Source organism: Arachis hypogaea, chromosome 19 (genome assembly GCF_003086295.3).
Source record: "Arachis hypogaea cultivar Tifrunner chromosome 19, arahy.Tifrunner.gnm2.J5K5, whole genome shotgun sequence".
In the NCBI taxonomy this organism is placed as follows: domain Eukaryota; kingdom Viridiplantae; phylum Streptophyta; class Magnoliopsida; order Fabales; family Fabaceae; genus Arachis; species Arachis hypogaea.
The window spans coordinates 47,316,845-47,328,620 of NC_092054.1; the positions used below are offsets into that span (position 1 = coordinate 47,316,845).

The 11,776-nt window shown below is 39.9% G+C and overlaps 2 non-coding genes across 2 annotated transcripts; both read right to left on the minus strand.

Moving 5' to 3' along the window:
* Nucleotides 1–644: 644 nt before the first annotated feature.
* Nucleotides 645–752, minus strand: LOC112780696 (small nucleolar RNA R71). The gene has a single exon (XR_003191514.1). It is a non-coding gene; the product is annotated as a small nucleolar RNA R71 (small nucleolar RNA).
* Nucleotides 753–9,466: 8,714 nt separating this feature from the next.
* Nucleotides 9,467–9,574, minus strand: LOC112780697 (small nucleolar RNA R71). The gene has a single exon (XR_003191515.1). It is a non-coding gene; the product is annotated as a small nucleolar RNA R71 (small nucleolar RNA).
* Nucleotides 9,575–11,776: the final 2,202 nt, after the last annotated feature.

The following is an 11,776-nucleotide window of genomic DNA, read 5'->3' on the forward strand; positions in this document are numbered from 1 at the left end:
TTCTTTGTCCTCTTCTTTTCTTCTACTCACACAAGGACCTCTATACTGTGGTATAAAGGACCCCTATTATTATTATTATTATTATTTTTTCTGTGCCCTCTTCTTTGTCATATGAGCAGGAGCAAGGACAAGAATATTCTTGTTGAAGCAGATCCAGAACCTGAAAGGACTCTGAAGAGGAAATTAAGAGAAGCTAAATTATAGCAATCCAGAGGAACCTTTCAGAAATTTTCGAACAGGAAGAGGAGATGGCAGCCGAAAATAATAATAATGCAAGGAGAATGCTTGGTGACTTTACTGCACCTAATTCCAATTTACATGGAAGAAGCATCTCCATTCCTACCATTGGAGCAAACAATTTTGAGCTGAAACCTCAGCTAGTTTCTCTGATGCAGCAGAACTGCAAGTTTCATGGACTTCCATCTGAAGATCCTTTTCAGTTCTTAACTGAATTCTTGCAGATATGTGATACTGTTAAGACTAATGGAGTAGATCCTGAAGTCTACAGGCTCATGCTTTTCCCTTTTGCTATAAGAGACAGAGCTAGATTATGGTTGGATTCTCAACCCAAAGACAGCATGAACTCTTGGGATAAGCTGGTCACGGCTTTCTTAGCCAAGTACTTTCCTCCTCAAAAGCTGAGCAAGCTTAGAGCTGATGTTCAAACCTTCAGACAGAAAGAAGGTGAATCCCTCTATGAAGCTTGGGAAAGATACAAACAGTTGACCAAAAAGTGTCCTTCTGACATGCTTTCAGAATGGACCATCCTGGATATATTCTATGATGGTTTATCTGAGTTATCAAAGATGTCATTGGATACTTCTGCAGGTGGATCCATTCACCTAAAGAAAACGCCTGCAGAAGCTCAAGAACTCATTGACATGGTTGCTAATAACCAGTTCATGTACACTTCTGAAAGGAATCCTATGAGTAATGGGACGCCTATGAAGAAGGGAGTTCTTGAAGTTGATACTCTGAATGCCATATTGGCTCAGAATAAAATATTGACTCAGCAAGTCAATATGATTTCTCAGAGTCTGCATGGAATGCAAGCTGCATCCAACAGTACTCAAGAGGCATCTTCTGAAGAAGAAGCCTATGATCCTGAGAACCCTGCAATAGTAGAGGTAAATTACTTAGGTGAACCTTATGGAAACACCTATAACTCAACATGGAGAAATCATCCAAATTTCTCATGGAAGGATCAAAAGCCCCAACAAGGCTTTAATAATGGTGGAAGAAACAGGTTTAGCAATAGCAAACCTTTTCCATCATCAACTCAGCAACAGACAGAGAACTCTGAACAAAATGCTTCTAATTTAGCAAATCTAGTCTCTGATCTATCTAAGGCCACTGTAAGTTTCATGAATGAAACAAGGTCTTCCATTAGAAATCTGGAAGCACAAGTGGGCCAGCTGAGTAAAAGGATCACTGAAAAGAATGAGGATGTCACTGAAGAGCAAACTGCCAAGTTTCTTGGTGCAATCATGAAGCTGAATGCCAAATTGTTTGGCATTGATGCTTGGGAAGTTGAACCTCCCTTGTTCATCAATGAACTAAGTGATCTGGATCAACTGACATTGCCTCAGAAGAGACAGGATCCTGGAAAGTTCATAATACCCTGTACCATAGGCACCATGATCTTTAAGGCTCTGTGTGACCTTGGTTCAGGAATAAACCTCATGCCCCTCTCTGTAATAGAGAAACTGGGAATCTATGGGGTGCAAGCTGCTAAAATCTCATTAGAGATGGCAGACAGCTCAAGAAGACAGGCTTATGGACAAGTAGAGGACGTGTTAGTAAAGGTTGAGGGCCTTTACATCCCTGCTGATTTCATAGTCCTGGATACTGGAAAGGAAGAGGATGAATCCATCATCCTAGGAAGACCTTTCCTAGCCACAGCAAGAGCTGTGATTGATGTTGACAGAGGTGAAATAGTCCTTCAATGGAATGAGAACTCCCTTGTATTCAAAACTCAAGGATCTCCCTCTGCAACCATGGAGAGGAAGCTTGAAAAGCTTCTCTCAAAGCAGAGTCAACCAAAGCCCCCACAGTCAAACTCTAAGTTTGGTGTTGGGAGGCCACAACCAAACTCTAAGTTTGGTGTTGAACTCCCATATCCAAACTCTAAGTTTGGTGTGGTAAAAGTCTCAACAAAGCTCTGCATATCTGTGAGGCTCCATGAGAGCCCACTGTCAAGCTATTGACATTAAAGAAGCGCTTGTTGGGAGGCAACCCAATGTTTATCTAATTCTTATTTTTATTGTTTTTCATGTTTTCTTAGGTTCATGATCATGTGGAGTCACAAAATAAATAGAAAAATTGAAAACAGAATCAAAAACAGCAAGAAGAAAAATCACACCCTGGAGGAGCATCTGTTTGGCGTTCAGCGCCAGAACAGAGCATGGTTCTGGCGCTGAACGCCCAAAATGGGCAGCTTCTGGGCGCTGAACGCCAGAACAGGCATGGTTCTGGCGTTCAACGCCAGAAATGGCACACAAATGGGCGTTGAACGCCCAAAATGGCCACCAACCTGGCGCTGAACGCCCAAAGTTGGATACAAAGGCATTTTTACATGCCTAATGGTGCAGGGATGTAAATGCCTTGACACCTCAGGATCTGTGGATCCCACAGGATCCACTCAGGATCTGTGGACCCCACAGGATCCACTCAGGATCTGTGGACCCCACAGGATCCCCACCTACCTCCACTCACTTCTTCTCACCACTCTATTTCACACAACCCCATAAACACTCTTCCCCAAAAACCCTTCACCAATCACCTCAATCTCTCCTCCCATCATCTCTTCACCACTCACATCCATCCACTCTTCCCCATAAACCTACCTCATAAACTCCACCTACCTTCAAAATTCAAAACCAATTTCCCACCCAAACCCACCCATATGGCCGAACCTTAACCCCCCTCCCTTCCCTATATAAAGCCCTCCATTCTTCATCAAATTCACACAACACAACCCCTCTATACCCTTCTTGGCCGAACCACATCACCCTCTCCCTTTCCTTTATTTCTTCTTCTTCTTCTACTCTTTTGTTTATTGCTCGAGGGCGACCAATATTCTAAGTTTGGTGTGGTAAAAGCATAAGCTTTTTGTTTTTCCATTACCATTGATGGCACCTAAGACCGGAGAATCCTCTAGAAAAGGGAAAGGAAAGACAAGAGCTTCCACATCCGAGTCATGGGAGATGGAAAGATTCGTCTCCAAAGTCCATCAAGACCACTTCTATGATGTTGTGGCCAAGAAAAAGGTGATCCCTGAGGTCCCTTTTAAACTCAAAAGAAATGAGTATCCGGAGATCCGATATGAAATTCAAAGAAGAGGTTGGGAAGTTCTAACAAACCCCATCCAACAAGTCGGCATCCTAATGGTTCAAGAGTTCTATGCCAATGCATGGATCACCAAGAACCATGATCAAAGTAAGAACCCGGATCCAAAGAACTATGTTATAATGGTTCGGGGGAAATACTTAGATTTTAGTCCGGAAAATGTGAGGTTGGCGTTCAACTTGCCATACATGGAAGAGAATGCACGCCCCTACACAAGGAGAGTCAACTTTGATCAAAGGTTGGACCAAGTCCTTATGGACATATGTGTAGAAGGAGCTCAATGGAAGATTGACTCCAAAGGCAAGCCGGTTCAACTAAGAAGATTGGACCTCAAGCCTATAGCTAGAGGATGGTTGGAGTTTATTCAATGCTCAATCATTCCCACTAGCAACCGGTCTGAAGTTACTATAGACCGGGCCATCATGATCCATAGCATCATGATTGGAGAAGAGGTGGAAGTTCATGAGATTATACCTCAAGAACTCTACAAGGTGGCTGACAAGTCCTCCACCATGGCAAGGTTAGCCTTCCCTCACCTCATTTGCCACCTATGCAATTCAGCTGGAATTGACATAGAGGGAGATATCCTCATTAAAGAGGAAAAGCCCATCACTAAGAAGAAGATGGAGCAAGCAAGAGAGCCCAATCATGGAGCTCAAGAGGCGCAAGAAGCTCATCACCATGAGATTCCGGAAATGCCTCAAATGCACTTTCCTCCACATAACTATTGGGAGCACATCAACACCTCCCTAGAAGAATTGAGTTCCAATATGGGACAACTAAGGGTGGAACATCAAGAGCACTCCATCATGCTTCATGAAATAAGAGAAGATCAAAAAGCAATGAGGGAGGAGCAACAAAGACAAGGAAGAGACATAGAAGAGCTCAAGGACATTATTGGTTCCTCAAGAAGGAAACGCCACCATCACTAAGGTGGATTCATTCCTTGTTCTTATTTCCTCTATTTTTCGTTTTCTATGTTATGTGCTTATCTATGTTTGTGCCTTCATTACATGATCATTAGTAGTTAGTAACTTTGTCTTAAAGATATGAATGTCCTATGAATCCATCACCTCTCTTAAATGAAAAATGTTTTAATTCAAAAGAATAAGAAGTACATGAGTTTCGAATTTATCCTTGAACTTAGCTTAATTATATTAATGTGGTGACAATGCTTCTTGTTTTCTGAATGTATGCTTGAACAGTGCATATGTCTTTTGAAGTTGTTGTTTAAGAATGTTAAATATGTTGGCTCCTGAAAGAATGATGACTAGGAGACATGTTATTTGATAATCTGAAAAATCATAAAAATGATTCTTGAAGCAAGAAAAAGCAGCAAAGAATAAAGCTTGCAAAAAAAAAATAGAAAGAGCAAGAAAAAGCAAGCAGAAAAAGCCAATAACCCTTAAAACCAAAAGGCAAGGGCAAATAAAAAGGATCCCAAGGCTTTGAGCATCAGTGGATAGGAGGGCCTAAAGGAATAGAAACCTGGTCTAAGCGGCTAAACCAAGCTGTCCCTAACCATGTGCTTGTGGCGTGTAGGTGTCAAGTGAAAACTTGAGACTGAGCGGTTAAAGTCAAGGTCCAAAGCAAAAACAAAGAGTGTGCTTAAGAACCCTGGACACCTCTAATTGGGGACTTTAGCAAAGCTGAGTCACAATCTGAAAAGGTTCACCCAATTATGTGTCTATGGCATTTATGTATCCGGTGGTAACACTGGAAAACAAAGTGCTTAGGGCCACGGCCAAGACTCATAAAGAAGCTGTGTTCAAGAATCATCATACTGAACTAGGAGAGTCAATAACACTATTCGAAATCTGAAGTTCCTATAGATGCCAATCATTCTAAACCTCAATGGATAAAGTGAGATGCCAAAACTATTCAAGAGGCAAAAAGCTATAAGTCCCGCTCATATGATTACAGCTATGTTTCATTGATAGTTTGGAATTTATAGTATATTCTCTTCTTTTTATCCTATTTGATTTTCAGTTGCTTGGGGACAAGCAACAATTTAAGTTTGGTGTTGTGATGAGCGGATAATTTATACGCTTTTTGACATTGTTTTTAAGTATGTTTTTAGTAAGATCTAGTCACTTTTAGGGATGTTTTCATTAGTTTTTATGTTAAATTCACATTTCTGGACTTTACTATGAGTTTGTGTATTTTTCTGTGATTTCAGGTATTTTCTGATTGAAATTGAGGGATTTGAGCAGAAATCAGATTCAGAGGTTGAAAAAGGACTGCTGATGCTGTTGGATTCTGACCTCCCTGCACTCAAAATGGATTTTCTGGAGCTACAGAACTCGAAATGGCGCACTTCTAATTGCGTTGGAAGGTAGACATCCAGGGCTTTCCAGCAATATATAATAGTCCATACTTTGGCCAAGAATTGACGACGTAAACTGGCGTTCAACGCCAGCCTTCTGCCCAAATCTGGCGTCCAGCGCCAGAAAAGGATCCAAAACCAGAGTTGAACGCCCAAACTGGCACAGAAACTGGCGTTCAACTCCACAAATGGCCTCTGCACGTGCAACACTCAGGCTCAGCCCAAACACACACCAAGTGGGCCCAGGAAGTGGATTTATGCATCAATTACTTACTCATGTAAACCCTAGTAGCTAGTTTATTATAAATAGGACCTTTTACTAGTGTATTAGGCGTCTTTAGACCATCTTACGTCTTTTTGACCATCTTTGGACGCCTGGTTCTTAGATCAGAGGGGCTGGCCATTCGGCCATGCCTGGACCTTTCACCTATGTATTTTCATACGGTAGAGTTTCTACACTCCATAGATTAAGGTGTGGAGCTCTGCTGTTCCTCAAAGATTAATGCAAAGTACTACTGTTTTCTATTCAATTCTTCTTATTTCGCTTCTAAGATATCCATTCGCACCCAAGAACGTGATGAAGGTGATGATTATGTGTGACGCTCATCACCATTCTCCCCTATGAACGCGTGCCTGATAAACACTTCTGTTCTACATGAATTAAGCTAGAATGAGTATCTCTTAGATCTCCTAACCAGAATCTTCGTGGCGTAAGCTAGAATGATGGCGGCATTCAAGAGAATCCGGAAGGTCTAAACCTTGTCTGTGGTATTCTGAGTAGGATTCAATGATTGAATGACTGTGACGAGCTTCAAACTCGCGAGTGCTGGGCGTTAGTGACAGACGCAAAAGGAGGGTGAATCCTATTCCAGCATGATCGAGAACCGACAGATGAATAGCCGTGCCGTGACAGGGTGCGTGAGCATATTATTCACTGAGAGGAGGGGATGTAGCCACTGACAACGGTGATGCCCTTGCATAAAGCCAGCCATGGAAAGGAGTAAGACTGATTGGATGAAGATAGCAGGAAAGCAGAGGTTCAGAGGAACGAAAAGCATCTCCATTCGCTTATCTGAAATTCCTACCAATGATTTACATAAGTATCTCTATCCCTATTTTATTATATTAAATTCGAAAACACCATTATCACTTTACATCTGCCTGACTGAGATTTACAAGGTGACCATAGCTTGCTTCATACCAACAATCTCCGTGGGATTCGACCCTTACTCACGTAAGGTATTACTTGGACGACCCAGTGCACTTGCTGGTTAGTTGTATCGAAGTTGTGACAATCATGAATTAAGATCAGAGCACCAAGCTTTGGAGCCATTACCAGGATTTGTTCGAGCCTGGAGATCACAATTTTGTGCACCAAGTTTTTGGCGCCGTTACCGGGGATTGTTCGAGTTTGGACAACTAACGGCTTATCTTGTTGCTCAGATTGGATAACTTTCTTTTCGTTTTCTTTTCAAAAATTTTTCAAAAATATTTTCAAAATTCTCTCTTCTGTTTTCGAAAAAAAAAATGTTTTCAAAAATTTATTCAAAATTTTTAAGAATGAATTCTAGTGTTTCATGAAGCATGTGAAGCCTGGCTGGCTGTAAAGCCATGTCTAAATTCATTTGGACTGAGGCTTGCAATTTGTTATCAAGAGCAAATTAGTTGTTGCTCATCCACCTGCTGCTGATCCATGATCACCTGCTGAAGCTTGGCTGGCCATTGGCCATGTCTAGTGTTTTGGACTGGAGCTTTCTTTGAAAGCTTGGCTGGCTAGTGAGCCATGTCTAATTCCTGGACTGAAGCTTTAGAATAACAATGCAAGATTCCTGGAATTCATATTAAAAATTTTGGAATCCTTATTTTATCTTTTTCATATAATTTTCGAAAAAATCCAAAAAAATTTAGAAAATCATAAAAATCAAAAAAATATTTTGTGTTTCTTGTTTGAGCCTTGAGTCACATCATAAGTTTGGTGTCACTTGCATATGCATCCTGCATTTTTTCGAAAATATCATGCATTCATAGTGTTCTTCATGATCTTCAAGTTGTTCTTGGTAAGTCTTCTTGTTTGATCTTGATGATTTTTTTGTTTTGTGTCTTTTCATGTTTATCATATGCATTCTTGAATTCTTAGTGCCTAAGCATTAGAGAATTCTAAGTTTGGTGTCTTGCATGTTTTCTTTGCATTAAAAATTTTTCAAAAATATGTTCTTGATGTTCATCATGACATTCAAAGTGTTCTTGGTGTTCATCTTGACATTCATAGCATTCTTGCATGCATCACATGTTTTGATCTAAAAATTTCATGCATTGCATTTTGTTTGTGTTTTTCTCTCTCATCATAAAAATTCAAAAATCAAAAAAATATCTTTCCCTTTTTCTCTCATCAAATTCGAAAATTGAGTTGACTTTTTCAAAAATTTTTAAAAATTAAGTTGTTTCTCATGAGTCAAATCAAATTTTCAATTTGAAAATCTTATCTTTTTCAAAATCCTTTTTCAAAAATCAAATCTTTTTCAAAATTCTTAGTTATTTTCGAAAATTCCAAAAAAATATTTTTCAAAAATCTTTTTCTTATTTTTATACCAAATTTTCGAAAATAACATAATCAATTAATGTTTTGATTCAAAAATTTGAAGTTTGTTACTTGCTTGTTAAGAAAGATTCAAACTTTAAGTTCTAGAATCATATCTTATGATTTCTTATGAATCAAGTCATTAATTGTGATTTTAAAAATCAAATCTTTTTCAAAACTAATTTTATCATATCTTTTCAAAAATATCTTCTTATCTTATCTTTTTCAAAAATATCTTTTCAAAATATCTTTTCTAACCTCCTAACTACTTATCTTTTCAAAATTGGTTTTCAAAATTTGTTTCAACTAACTAACTAACTTTTTGTTTGTTTCTTAACTTTTTCAAAACCACCTAACTAATTCTCTCTTTCTAATTTTCGAAAATATCTCCCCCTTTTTCAAAAATTTCTTTTTAATTAACTAATTATTTTTATTTTTATTTTTGATTTCAAAAATTTTCGAAAATTACTAACATTTTTCAAAAACCATTTTCGAAAATCACTAACTCTTTTTCAAAATAATTTTCGAAAATTATCCCTCCCCTATCTCATTCTATTTATTCATTCATATCCTAACATCTCATCTCACATCTCTTCCATCCGTACAGTTGTGTTTCTTCCTTTACATCACAAAGGATCTCTATTATTATTATTATTTTTCTGTGCCTTCTTCTTTGTCATATGAGCAGGAGCAAGGATAAGAACATTCTTGTGGAAGCAGATCCAGAACCTGAAAGGACTCTGAAGAGAAAATTAAGAAAAGCTAAAATACAACAATCCAGAGATAACCTTTCAGAAATTTTCGAACAGGCAGAGGAGATGGAAGCCGAAAATAATGATAATGTAAGGAAGATGCTTGGTGACTTTACTGCACCTAATTCCAATTTACATGGAAGAAGCATCTCCATTCCTGCCATTGGAGCAAACAACTTTGAGCTGAAACCTCAATTAGTTTCTCTAATGCAGCAGAACTGCAAGTTTCATGGACTTCCATCTGAAGATCCTTTTCAGTTCTTAACTGAATTCTTGCAGATATGTGATACTGTTAAGACTAATGGAGTAGATCCTGAAGTCTACAGGCTCATGCTTTTCCCTTTTGCTATAAGAGACAGAGCTAGATTATGGTTGGATTCTCAACCCAAAGACAGCATGAACTCTTGGGATAAGCTGGTCACGGCTTTCTTAGCCAAGTACTTTCCTCCTCAAAAGCTGAGCAAGCTTAGAGCTGATGTTCAAACCTTCAGACAGAAAGAAGGTGAATCCCTCTATGAAGCTTGGGAAAGATACAAACAGTTGACCAAAAAGTGTCCTTCTGACATGCTTTCAGAATGGACCATCCTGGATATATTCTATGATGGTTTATCTGAGTTATCAAAGATGTCATTGGATACTTCTGCAGGTGGATCCATTCACCTAAAGAAAACGCCTGCAGAAGCTCAAGAACTCATTGACATGGTTGCTAATAACTAGTTCATGTACACTTCTGAAAGGAATCCTATGAGTAATGGGACGCCTATGAAGAAGGGAGTTCTTGAAGTTGATACTCTAAATGCCATATTGGCTCAGAATAAAATATTGACTCAGCAAGTCAATATGATTTCTCAGAGTCTGCATGGAATGCAAGCTGCATCCAACAGTACTCAAGAGGCATCTTCTGAAGAAGAAGCCTATGATCCTGAGAACCCTGCAATAGCAGAGGTAAATTACTTAGGTGAACCTTATGGAAACACCTATAACTCAACATGGAGAAATCATCCAAATTTCTCATGGAAGGATCAAAAGCCCCAACAAGGCTTTAATAATGGTGGAAGAAACAGGTTTAGCAATAGCAAACCTTTTCCATCATCAACTCAGCAACAGACAGAGAACTCTGAACAAAATGCTTTTAATTTAGCAAATCTAGTCTCTGATCTATCTAAGGCCACTGTAAGTTTCATGAATGAAACAAGGTCTTCCATTAGAAATCTGGAAGCACAAGTGGGCCAGCTGAGTAAAAGGATCACTGAAATCCCTCCTAGTACTCTCCCAAGCAATACAGAAGAGAACCCAAAAGGAGAGTGCAAGGCCATTGACATAAGCGCCATGGCCAAACCTCTGAGGAGAGGAGAGGACGTGAATCCCAAGGAGGAGGACCTCCTGGGACGTCCAGTGATCAATAAGGAGCTTCCCTCTGGGGAACCAAAGGACTCTGAGGCTCATCTAGAGACCATAGAGATTCAATTGAACCTCCTTATGCCCTTCATGAGCTCTGATGAGTATTCCTCTTCTGAAAAGAATGAGGATGTCACTAAAGAGAAAACTGCCAAGTTTCTTGGTGCAATCATGAAGCTGAATGCCAAATTGTTTGGCATTGATGCTTGGGAAGTTGAACCTCCCTTGTTCATCAATGAACTAAGTGATCTGGATCAACTGACATTGCCTCAGAAGAGACAGGATCCTGGAAAGTTCATAATACCCTGTACCATAGGCACCATGATCTTTAAGGCTCTGTGTGACCTTGGTTCAGGAATAAACCTCATGCCCCTCTCTGTAATAGAGAAACTGGGAATCTATGGGGTGCAAGCTGCTAAAATCTCATTAGAGATGGCAGACAGCTCAAGAAGACAGGCTTATGGACAAGTAGAGGACGTGTTAGTAAAGGTTGAGGGCCTTTACATCCCTGCTGATTTCATAGTCCTGGATACTGGAAAGGAAGAGGATGAATCCATCATCCTAGGAAGACCTTTCCTAGCCACAGCAAGAGCTGTGATTGATGTTGACAGAGGTGAAATAGTCCTTCAATGGAATGAGAACTCCCTTGTATTCAAAACTCAAGGATCTCCCTCTGCAACCATGGAGAGGAAGCTTGAAAAGCTTCTCTCAAAGCAGAGTCAACCAAATCCCCCACAGTCAAACTCTAAGTTTGGTGTTGGGAGGCCACAACCAAACTCTAAGTTTGGTGTTGAACTCCCATATCCAAACTCTAAGTTTGGTGTGGTAAAAGTCTCAACAAAGCTCTGCACATCTGTGAGGCTCCATGAGAGTCCACTGTCAAGCTATTGACATTAAAGAAGCGCTTGTTGGGAGGCAACCCAATGTTTATCTAATTCTTATTTTTATTGTTTTTCATGTTTTCTTAGGTTCATGATCATGTGGAGTCACAAAATAAATAGAAAAATTGAAAACGGAATCAAAAACAGCAAGAAGAAAAATCACACCCTGGAGGAGCATCTGTCTGGCGTTCAGCGCCAGAACAGAGCATGGTTCTGGCGCTGAACGCCCAAAATGGGCAGCTTCTGGGCGCTGAACGCCAGAACAGGCATGGTTCTGGCGTTCAACGCCAGAAATGGCACACAAATGGGCGTTCAACGCCCAAAATGGCCACCAACCTGGCGCTGAATGCCCAGAGTTGGATACAAAGGCATTTTTACATGCCTAATGGTGCAGGGATGTAAATGCCTTGACACTTCAGGATCTGTGGACCCCACAGGATCCCCACCTACCTCCACTCACTTCTTCTCACCACTCTCTTTCACACAACCCCAT